We start from the raw sequence: 12,098 nt of genomic DNA, 5'->3' as shown, positions 1-12,098 counted from the left end.
CAGCCGGAGACTCTGGGGCAAAGACCGGCGGGACTGCGAGGACCAGCAGCCTACGCGGCGTGCTCTTACTGCCCCTCCCCCATTGACCTATATTTGTGACCTACCTAGCACAACGCGGTACCAAGGGCTGGCCCGTTTGAGCCCGTTCGAGACCGGCAGAAACCGGACCGGGCCATATCCCTTGGCTTTTTCAGCTTCTATTATGTGGGTGAGGTAAGGAGACCTGCAAGTTTTAGAAACTGATCTTTGGGTGGTTGCTATAGATTGAGATGGCAGGCCGCGAGTCGAGGAGCAAAACTATAACTCCGGCCTCTAACCCAGTAGGAACACTGGATAATTTTATTATCAGAGCTAGTTCGCTTTTATCCAATGAAATTACTATTCTGGAAAGGCGCCTCTCACAGGAACTGTTAAACGCCAAAAGATCGTCCTTGGGACACATCATGAATGCAAAGACGCTGGACAGGGGAGTGCTTGCAAACACTGCTGGTCGCGTGGAAATGATGGACATTGCAACACAGGAAGGGGTGGACCTGTTGGGGGGGGGGGGTGCGGGGGGCGGGGTGTACGCTCATACTCTAACCACACTACTGAATCAAGTGTATTGGAAGTTAATCCTGTGTCTAATTCCAATTTCAATGCTGAATTTGTTAATACTGTTCAGGAGAAACAAAATGGTAGTAATTTAAGGGGGCATCGTGAGGGGGCCATACCCAAAAGGAAGCGTACCATCGATAAATCTGGCGGGCGAAAGGCCATGCTCGCTAAACAAATGACAGCCCAGAACCCTACGAGCTCCAGTAGTGGCTACACCAACGGAGGCAAGTTCCCCTACTTTGAACATGGTTGATCCAAATATCAGCAATACTGCATTCATACAAGAAGATCCAATGATTGCTAAATTGAGTATGGTTTGCAGAGCTCTCCTTGGTCCTCTGGAAGCCAGACTAGCCCAGATAGTCAAGGCTGGCCACTATAGAAAGGGCTACTGTTCTGGCTGGTGAGGGCTTGGATAGGGTTACAAAGCTCTTGAGGAAGGGTGCAAAGGGGGCTAAGAAGGGCCAGGGGGGATCTCAAATTGACATCTCTAATTCCCCAGTAGGTGCAGGATCCATAGTACAAAGGCCCCCTACTAATATTGACACTATTGTTAATGTCCCGCTGCAATTAGTGGTAGAGATCCCAAGGATAGAGATGGACTCCGACCAAACTGCTCAAAGGGAAACCCTTGTAGTTGGCTGCCCGCCAAACAAGTTGGCAATAAATTTACCCCCAGAAGCGTGTTCTCTTGTGGTCGTACTAACAGGGGTCCCAGTGTTGGAGGCTTCAGCCAGGGAATCCTTCCAGTCTCTGAAAAATAAGGTTATTAACTGGTTGAGCAGGAATAGGCCTGCCCCCCCACCCCCCAATCTCTAGTGAGATTCTGATGGTTCGTAGGGTGTAGTGGATATGCAATACGCCTAAAAACTTTAATGGGGACTGTGTTTTGGTAAATTTCCGAGACCCTAGAAACAGTCTCACATATATGTTCCTGGCCATACCGAGATCTTGATACTACCATTCAGTGCCTTCTCTTTTTTTTTTTTTTTACCGGCCTGGATCTTGGAGTTCTAGTGGGGAGGTGGAGGATGGTTGGACGAGAGTGGGCCCCAGGGGAGGGAGCAGTGGGACCGGGGATGGGAATGCTAACATCCACCTACCAGGTCCTCTCCTGAGCCGCAATCGCTTTAGCCCTCTGGATATGGTCGACTGACTCCCCCTTATGGGGTGCAGGAGGGTAGCACGGAACTAATAGGCCGCAGCAACACAATAAAATCTAGCGGTTGCTGCAGCACCAACGAATGTACCAGGCAGACTGAGAACAATAATAAAACACTTATAAATAGCACAGAATCTAATCTCTGTATTATTGCTCGTCAGACTACCTACCCGGAAGGTCCACCTTCCCCTGACGTGGTACAGGGGATCCCGAAACCTTCTACTGGAGATTCTAATGGGGGTAGGAGGGGTACCGAAAATTATGCTAATCAGGGTCCTCTAACAATACTGTCATGGAATTTGGCAGGTCTTTGTAATAAGATCGATTGCCCAGAGTGGGGAGCATTCATAGATGGAAATGATGTGTGTCTTTTCCAAGAAACATGGGCCAGAGAGGATAAGACACGCACTGGCTATGCCTCCTTCTCCATACCAGCGAGATGGGTTGGAAAGGGTCGTCCATCGGGAGGCCTCACAGTTTGGGTGGGCTCACACCTAGGCTGTATGGCCAAGATCCTGAACACACTATCTGATGACGTGCAGTGCGTACTTTTGGAATGGTCCAATGGCCCTAAGCTTGCACTGATCAACGTATGTTCTAGACCAGTGGGTGTCACCGCGGAATCTAAAACAGTTGAGGAACTGTCTTCATTCATAAGCTCCATTCCTAGCGGTGCTCAGCTTGTGATTGGGGGTGACCTCAATTGTCACTTCGAGCCACTGGCAGGCCTGGTAGATGGTGGCCTTATGGAGGAGGATGCGCATTGGGCTATACCGTTACTGCCAGCTCCATTCCCTATGCCATGGACTCCATTGGCGGTCCAAATTACGTCACTAACTCTTAAGCACTCCATTATTGCGTGCAATGGGCGTGTTAAATCAGATATCCCCCCAAAATGCACTTTTAACAAATTGGGCCATGAGTCTCGCCTGGATTACATATTTGTGGAAAGCCGATTTTAGGCCACAATAAGGGACTTCTCTGTAATTCCACGAAATGATAGCGACCACAATGCCTTAATCTTAAATATTACCATGCCTGGTGTCGCAAGGGAGACTCTGGATGTCAGTGGTGCCCCGGACCCGAGAATGATCCTAACTAATGGCAGGAGAAGAATAAAGTGGGCGAAAATAGTGGAAAGCCCAGAGCGAGTCTCGGAGCTCTATGCTCTAGTCCTCCCTATTTTAGAGGAGATCAGTGGTGTAATTAATGAACGCATTCCGGACTCTCTTTACAAGTTGGGGACCCTATACGATCAGCTAATACATAAATTGTCAGATGTGTTCTACCCTCGTGCCGTTAAACGCCCAGTAAAGGGTAGCAGGGCCACATGGTACAACTCCACCTGCAGAAGAGCAAAGGCCGAATTTGTTTCTGCCATAAAATATAAGGCTGCTAAGTTAGTGGTACAGACTCTGAGAGCTAACTATAAGCGTGTAATGAAGTACGCAAGAGAGGAATGGGACCATGACAATTGGACTGGTCTATCTAATGCGTTGGCAGCTAGAGACCTATGTAAATTCTGGTCTATTGTAAATACAGGCTCGGCAGAGCCAGCGGCTGCTGTGGAGGTAAATATAGCTGAAAGTGTTTGGGAAGAGCACTTCCGAACCCTCTACGCAGCAGGACCTTCTAACATGGATCGATGTCCCGCAAAAGATCTTTGGCAGGTTAATATGGGATATGCCTCCAGGACTGGATGGAGGAAAACTCCATACTGCGCCCCTACCAGGCAGGCTTTAGAAACAATATATCTACAATGGACCAGATTCTCCGGCTGAACATGTTGTTCTGGAAGTCTCTCACGATCGAAGCGGGAAGCCTTTACACGGTCTTTGTGGACCTGCGAGCAGCCTTCGACTTGGTCCCAAGATGCAAGTTATGGGCTGTACTTACTGAATTGGGCATTCCCCTTCAAATCCTGCACATTTTAATACGCCTCCATCGGGACAACTTCGCACGGGTCAGGTGTGCAAGAAATGGCCTCCTATCAGAAAAATTCTCTGTTGGCAGGGGCGTGAGACAGGGTTTCGTTTTGGCACCTACCCTGTTTTGCCTTTGTCAACGGGGTAATTTCCCATTTAAATAGGATACAATATATTGAACTTTGGGGGCATGCCTGTAGGCCTTAGATCGTGGGCACAGAAAATAAATTTCTCAGGCAACTGTTGTTGCTGCCCACTAGCACTCCCCTGTTACCTATCAGACTTGACATGGGACTTCGGCCAATAGACGAGGTCGTGGGCCTGAAGCCTCTAGCGTTTTGGCGGAGATTATGGAGCACTACGGAGCTCTCTCCCTATAGACAGGAATTATTGGAAATCCTAAGGCTACCCACTGTGTTGAAAATCCCGTGGCTTATATATTAAAAATACATTTTTCAAGCTAGGGATTCCCCAAATGTGGTACAACCCTGAAATTGCTTGCCCTAGGACCTCAAGAAAAAGCTTGTCCAAACTTTTTTATGAAAGCAAATTAACTGCCTCTATACGCAGTGTACACAGCGGCACTCTTTGTTTTTTTTAAAGGAAAAGGATTTTTATCATTTTGAAATTGTAATGGATGATATTTTCCCTGTTTTAACGAGGAAGTTGTACTTGCAGTGGAGGTATGGTACATTACCGATCAGAGCTTTTACATGTTATTGGTCTTCAGTGGCTTTGAAAAATTGTCCTAATTGCAGCTGTGACCTGGAAACTGAAACACATATCATGTTTTTTTGCCCAGCCTATGGAACAATGAGGAGGCACTGGCTGGTGCCCTTATGCAAAAACATGCGAATTACACAGTGCATGCAAGCCTATCTCATTCTTAAAACCGACTTGTCACCCATAGTGTTTTTTTCTGTTGCAAAATTTCGCACGGCGATATGGCATAAACGCAGGGGCGTGCTGAACACTGTACAACTTGGTTAATGCACATGCACTTTACAAAGAAAAAATCTCCAGCTGATGTGCAGAGGTTATTGACTGATTTGAATTATCTACCACACAGACTTGTATCAGTATGAATTTCTTTCTTCATCCAATGTCTATTAAAATGAGAAATGTGTTATTATGATTGTATGTACATCTTTTAGGGCATGTATTGCCGAAATAAAGATTATGAAATGGAATGGATTGTCTCTTCGTAGGAAGTAGCACTAAAATCATGTGTGCCTGTGTAAGAAACGGATAAAATACTATAAAAAAAGATAGATCAACAGTATAACCCCCTACTTAAAAGATTGTTTAGTACATCACACATTGATCAGACAATATATTGGAACATTCTTTCCTCCCTATATCACACAACTATGCATCATATTGCTAATAACACCTTCATTTATAATTACAGTAGGGTTCTCAATGCAATGCTATACATCCCACCACTCAATCCGAAAACCAGAATCAAACATACTGCATTCTAAAAGATAAAGCTTTAATAACCTGACATCGTTTTTATATTTTTTATATATTATTGGTCTGAATGTATTTCATTTAATTATATCAATCGACCATCATTAAAAAAAAAAAACGATATGTCAGAGTTTTCTTAATATCATTCCAAAGGCACATACCTTACAATTGGGGTTGGACCCAGAGCTTACTGTCTTTTTGTTAATTATTATTAGCTCTCGTAGTAGACCTACAATACAATTTAAACAAAATAAGCTCATGTCTACATTTTGAGGACAATTTAAAATAACATCCTACTGTAAGTGAAGTTACCCCACCTGAATCAGTGGGTCATAACCATCACAATACCATATGTAATGGGATGGGCCAGCCTGGACCATGCGAGGACCTATATTTTCATAAGGACCTATTGTGGGAAAAGAAAAGAAGGGGGACCTGTAAGTCCACTCAGATAGATAACTTCATATAGATAATGTTAAACATAAAATTTGACCCAAGAAGGGGGCTGCAGATCTTAAATCTGTTATGTCTGTTCTGCCTACCTTGCCGTGTTTTTCCTTAGCCAGAATTTATTTTTTTCAAGCATAAGATTCCTGTGATTGCTGGTAATGCGGTTTGTATTCTCTTTGGATTTTTATTAAAATCTTTAAAGAAAAAGGGATATATGAAAATATAATCGCAATGTTGTCCAGCAATGTTATAGGATCCACTATATGTAACTAACAGGCAACAATATATCTTTATATGATTGCCATAGACATACCTCTACATGGTCTTCACGCAGAGAAAGAAAAATGTTTTCTATTCGGAGTCCGGTATACGTACTGCCCCCTTCTATAAGACTCTTATTTGAGACAATACCTTCAAAAATATATATCTGATAGACTACTAGCCGCAGATTCCTTCACGTAGGATTATTCCCAGGCGTGAGACTGGATCCGGAAACTTTTTGCACAGTATTCCTGCGTGCCGGGGCGACATCACGCGACTTCATCCAGGCGTCGTCCGCATACGTCAGTGAAGTCAAATAAGCCCCACCCCAGCGCGCCTCCGTCAGTTTTTTCCTTTTCCTCGTGCACCTCGGATCCGGTCTTGCTGCTGGCTTGTTTGGGGCCCTTTTTTCTTCGCCAATTGTCTTCTGTCTTGGTGGAAGAGTGTGCGAATGCCTTTGTGCTTCAAAACTTGCACGTTGTGTGGGGGTCTTATGTCGGCGACGGACCTTCATCTCATTTGTATGTGGTGTTTGGGGGAGGATCACAGTACCACTGATTGTGATGCGTGCAAACAGTTAAAGCCGAAGTCGCAGCGAGAGCGCCAAATGAAACTTTATCGGCGCGTCTCTCCAAGTCGACCTCCTCCCCTCGATCAGCCTCGGCAGACGGCTTCAGATATGGCAGTGGTAGTTGTCCTTCTCTGATGTCGCGAGAGCTTCATCTGTTGTGGTGCGGCCCCCCTGGGGTCCCTCCTTTAGGCCACGGCGCCAACTCCCGTGGGAGTCCATGTGGTGTCGCGGAAGGTCACCGGTGCTCTGGTAGTATCCCCGAGCCCTGCTTGGCCCTCTGGGCAGGCGAAGGCCTCGTCCAAGGCTGAGTTGACACCGCCACGGCGCCAGTCCCTGCTACGAACAGCGCCACAGGGGTCGGTGACCTCTCCTCCCGCTCTGGGTCAAGGTGGGGCGGGGACTCCTCGTCCCCTTTCGGGCCTTTCTCGTCCCTACCCGCGGGCGGCGCAAGTCGGAGGTTGATTTGTCCCTGGGGCCACCGTATGGGTCGCCGGACCAACTCCGCAACATTCTGGTCCGAGGCTGTTGGAGGTCTGCTTGTTACTCCCTCGGTCCCTTTCGTTCCTGCACCCAGGCGACTGCCTCGGCGGAGGTCGAGTCGGCGCCGTTCCTTGGCCACTGCGACTCCTGCCCCAGTGTGACTTGGAGGAGCCCTATCTGGTCTTTCCTTCGGCGCCTGGTGGTGCTGGCGTCCTGCCTCAAGGTGCTGACTCTATGTGGTGCAGCGGATTCCTCTGAGGACACTCCCTCTTCTCCGGAGGCTGGGTGCATATTAGTGTCCTCTTGCCCGGAGACAAGAAGACACTAATTGTGGTGTCTTTTTCACCGGCGTCGTAGAAGGGTGGCTCCCCGCCTTTTCTGAGACCGAGGTGCTTGTCGGAGAAGCGGCAGGTCCCCCATTCTTCAGTACCTTCTGGCTTCCAGGTCTGACCTTTGCCCCTCCCGCTTGGCCTCGAGGACGGCCGCCTTAGTCTGCAGCCGTCTCCCACGGAGGAACTGCTTTCTTCTCTGCGGGGCCCTATGGTGGCGGGTGCAGCCTTCGCTCACGTTGTGTCCACGGATGAGGGCATTCTGCGCATGGGGGACCCGGTTGCTCATTTCCCGGCGGACTATCTCTTAGAGGTTCTCCACCAGGGCTCTGGTGGGAGGTATATCTTGCTCCCTTTTGAGGGTTTGCTCCTTTCATCCCTGACGGGGGGTTGGGAGGCGTCCCGCTTCTGGGGATCCGGTGCCTCAGCACCTGCTGCACCGACACCTTCCGGCACCGCATGACCCGGCGTGCCTCTCCCTCCACCCTTCTGCTGCCAGTCCACTTTTGCGGACCGCCTTTCCTCCCTGCCGCCACGGTTGACTCTGCTATCCCGGGAGGCCTGCTGGCTGGACTCTTGGGGGTGCAACATGTTCGCCTTGACCAGCGCTGCCCTGCAGGCCCTTAACACCTTGTGCGTATTGGCGAGGGCCTCTTCTTGTTTGTGGGACTCGGCTGAGTCCCTGGGATCAGTGGCTTCCCAGGAGACTGTTCAGTTGGATTTACGGCATCATGCTTTGGATAATTGCCTGTGTGTGTGTGTGTGTGTGTGTTTTTGCTGGAATTGTTACATAGACTTGGCCCTGAGATTAGGCTTTCTGTTTTTCTTTAGGCTGATGTCAAGCCTCCCGCAGGGCTGTTTTTTACCGTGGTGCTTTTGCTTTCTCCTCTGCTGCGGAAGATCTTCCAAAGAGGGTTCCCGTGTTTTGGGATTTACCGTACACTATGTGGGCTAGTGGTCGCTGTTATATAGCTAAGCTCTGCTGGGGTGTGCTGGTGGCCTTTGGGTGCCTGTTCTCCTTGGCGTTTCTGTATGTTGCTATTGATTCTTGGAGTTAGTGTGCGCCGCCCCTTGTGGTGGGGTGTCCAGGCATTTCTTATCCTTCGTGCTGGGATTGTTCTGTGCTAATCTGGCGGCTTATGGCTTAGGTACCGTTCTGGCTAGCCTGTTGCCTTACCGCTGGGTGGGCTCTTCCTTTGTTTCCCTGGGCCCTCTAGGTTGCTTCTTCTTCTTCCTCTTCCCTGCCTGGCATTGAATGGAAGCTCTGTTGCCTTGGGGGTGGAGTGGGGTGCTTTGGCCTCTCCGGCCTTGCCCATGGTTCCTCTGTTGTGAGTGTACGGGCCTCTTCAGTCTTCCTTCTTCCTCCTTCATCCCTCTTGGGGTTGCTGGTGTTCGACATATGGGGGCCCTCTTGCCTGGAAGGGATGAGGTTACTTCCCTGATCCGCAGGTCAGGTCCCCTGTGGGACCCTGTGCCCTGTCCAGACTGGTGGGGTCCTTTTGCAGACCCTCCTTACCTGTGGGTATTGCTAGGGTATCTATTCTACATGAAGGAATCTACGGCTAGTAGTCTCTATCAGATGTACAAGTTACTTACCTTTGGTAACAATGTATCTGGTAGAGACGATTCGAGCCGCAGATTCCTTCACAGCCCGCTCTTCCGTCCCGTTCTGTGAGGACCCTGGGCTGGTCTTCGGTACTCACCTCCCGGTGGGGGGCTTTGTCCTCTGTGAGTACCTTCTTTTGTTCTTGACGGTGGCTTTGTCTGGTTGCTATTCTTCCCTCCTCCTTGGTTCTGGGAAGTTGGGGTTCGGGTGCTCCTATGCCCCGCTGCTCTGGCTGCTCCAGGTTGGAAGGGGGTAGCCTCTAATCTCTACCCTTCCTCCCTTCCCTTTACTGCTAAGGGTCATGACCCCTCTGCCTCCTCTGAGTTGGGGTCCTTTGGTCGTCCTTACCCATGTTTCTCGGGGTGGTTGCCCTCTATGCTGGGTGGTTTGGAGGTTGGTTGTTCCTGCCTGTTGGGGCTGTCTCCCTTTCTTTGTTTCGGGATGTGGGTTGTAGGCCTGCTAAATGTTTCTTGATGATTTACGTAGGTTCCCGGTCTCTGGAGGAGGCTGGCTCTCTGTGTTCGCAGGGTGGCTGTTCAAGGCTTGCTCTGTTCTTCTTTCTCTCCCTGCCCTTGGACACTGCGGTGTTGCACCGTTTCCTATGGGGTCTCTTCCCTTTTTGTATTTTCTTTCGCACAGTGTTCCCATGCTCCCACAGTTTTTTGTCTGGTGGCTCCGCGTTGTGGTGCGGAAAAGATCTCCGCAGAAAACTGACGTAAACGCCAGGGCAGGGCTTATGTGACCTCGCTGACGTCACGTACGCGGACGACGCCTGGGCGGAGTCGCGTAATGTCGCCCTGCCCCTGGCGCGCAGGGATGCTGTGCAAAAAGTTTCCGGACCCAGTCTCAAGCCTGGGGAAAAAATCTATGTGAATGAATCTGCGGCTAGAACCGTCTCTACCAGATACATCGTTACCGAAGGTAAGTAACTCATACATATATATATTTATTATGTTCGCATTAGCCGCAAAATTTGGGCATAATAATGATTACCGACTATGTATGCTATACTGTCTCTAGTCCGGTCCAAACAGTGGTTAATACTGTGCCCATGCCTCAGCTTTATAATATTGGGGTGCCTATACCCGGTTTGCTAAGCAAAACCCGATTAAAAGAAGTACAAACTCACAACGATAACCATGTGTTCCCTAAGTAATCTAAACCAGGAGCCCCATGGGTCCCATATGCCCTGTCTTACCTCTTTATGTCCTCTCTGCTCCAACGGGAAATCTAAACAAAACTGTGTGGAGCCATATAAATACCATTTATTAATGGGTTAACCGGCTGCACCTAAGGGCTATACGAATAGCGTCCGTGACGTGATGCCATCGGCGTGCGCCATATCGTGATAGTTAATATACGACCATCATACTGTAGGCTTCATTTTTATTTATAATTAAGCCTACACTATGATGGTCGTCTATTAACTATCACGATTACGTCCACATGATGAGGGTTTGATGACAGACGTATAATTAAGCCATGCTGTCATTCTATTAGTGTTCGTTAATTTTTTATTTACATATTTTGTATGTATTATGTTTTTCATTAAATTATATACATACATTATCTGTATTTAGGATGTTGCTAATAAAAATATATATATATAGATATATATATATATATATATATATATATATATATATCTCTATATATATCTCTATATATCATAACTATGCCCAGAGTACCTGCCCATATCCAATCGGCGGTATACCGGCCGGTACGATATAACCAGGATTGGACCCGACCAACGCATCCAGTCATAACTCGTGATCCCCTATTAATACACCTTACTACTTAAATCATGGGTCCAATTAGTAGGTTTCTCTTATAGGAAACACAAAAATCAGAACCAATTACTTTTATTAGGGGGAATTTATTTACCAGAGATTCTAATACAGAACATTAGTATAACCAAATGTGTAGGACCCTTTATGGACTATAAATGGTTCATTCAAGGCATGGTCAAAAAGACTAATTGATTAGTTTAACCAATCTTCTTTAGAATTTCATCTTGTCCTGACGGTATCAAGAATGGATATATACCATTGCTCTCGATTTTTTTTTTTTTTTTACTTTTCACAGTGATATCACCGCCCCTTTTGCTGCCTTTAATTTGCTCAATGATAACCATTTAAAGTCTGTGCATGAGTGGCCTACTTTTCAAAAAGTGCTCTACCAATGGAGCATTTTCTTTTTTATTTTTTATAGCTGACTTATGTTCAGATATATGGGTCCTCAATTTTCACCCCGTCTCTCCCACATAGCCAAAATGACATGGGCAAATGAGGAGGTAAACTATATTTTTGGTCTTACAATTAGTTAGATCTTTCAATCACAAAGTGTGGTTTTTGTACACTATATTTTTCCCTTCCAAACATTGGTCACATATAATGCAACCTCCATATTGAGAGTTGCCCATTGCTTTAGTGCCTTCTATGGTACATTGGGTGCCTACATTAGGTTCTCTACTTGTCTGGACAAATTCTTTCCTTAAATTGGTATTGCGTTTAAACGCCAAAAAAGGACGTTCTTTATTGGTCTCTTCGTTATCATTTAAAATTCCCCAATTGGAATTAATGATATTCTTTCTTATTACTAATACTCGAAAAATGTCTTCTCTTTATGATGTTTACTTTTAGACTTGCTAATCATACTATTGTGGTCGTAAAACCTAGCGCGTTTAAAAGAATGGTTAATAAGTTTCTTAGGATAGCCTCTATCTTTTAATTTCATTTTCAAGTTCTCTGAATGTTTATAAATATCTGTTAAGGTGGAACAATTCCTTCGAAGTCGAAGGAATTGCCCAAACGGTGTGTTATCTTTTTGGGCTTTAGGATGATGGCTAGTATAGTGCAATAATGTGTTTTTGTCGGTGGGGTTGGTGTAAAGCTCCACCTCTAGTCTGCCTTCTACATCCTTTATTTGTAGATCTAAGAAACTCACAGCACATCTACTGTGATGAGCAGTAAATTTTAAGTTGACATCCCCCAGATTGAGCCTAGATAAAAAATCATTTAACTGATCTTCAGGTCCATTCCAAATAAACAATGTCATCAATGAATCTATACCAGTTAGTCACATTTTCAAAGAAGGGTGCAGCCTCATTAAAAATGTCGGTCTTCAAATTGGCCCACATACAAACCGGCCAGGCTGGGTGCACACGTGGCCCCAATACTGGTCCCCTTAAGTTGAATGTACAAGTCTTACTTAAAGAGGAACATATTTTCTTTCAATACTAGTT

At 46.8% G+C, this 12,098-nt stretch overlaps 1 protein-coding gene across 3 annotated transcripts in view; it reads left to right on the top strand.

The window, feature by feature from the left end:
• Nucleotides 1-12,098, top strand: part of STK40 (serine/threonine kinase 40) — a 401,524-nt gene that overhangs the window by 202,757 nt on the left and 186,669 nt on the right. The gene's annotated exons all lie outside the window — the stretch shown is intronic.

The sequence above is a fragment of the Lissotriton vulgaris genome, chromosome 2_1, assembly GCF_964263255.1.
Source record: "Lissotriton vulgaris chromosome 2_1, aLisVul1.2, whole genome shotgun sequence".
NCBI lineage: Eukaryota > Metazoa > Chordata > Amphibia > Caudata > Salamandridae > Lissotriton > Lissotriton vulgaris.
The sequence above is the reverse complement of the archived record's forward strand: the minus strand, read 5'-3'. Positions and strand labels throughout refer to the sequence as shown.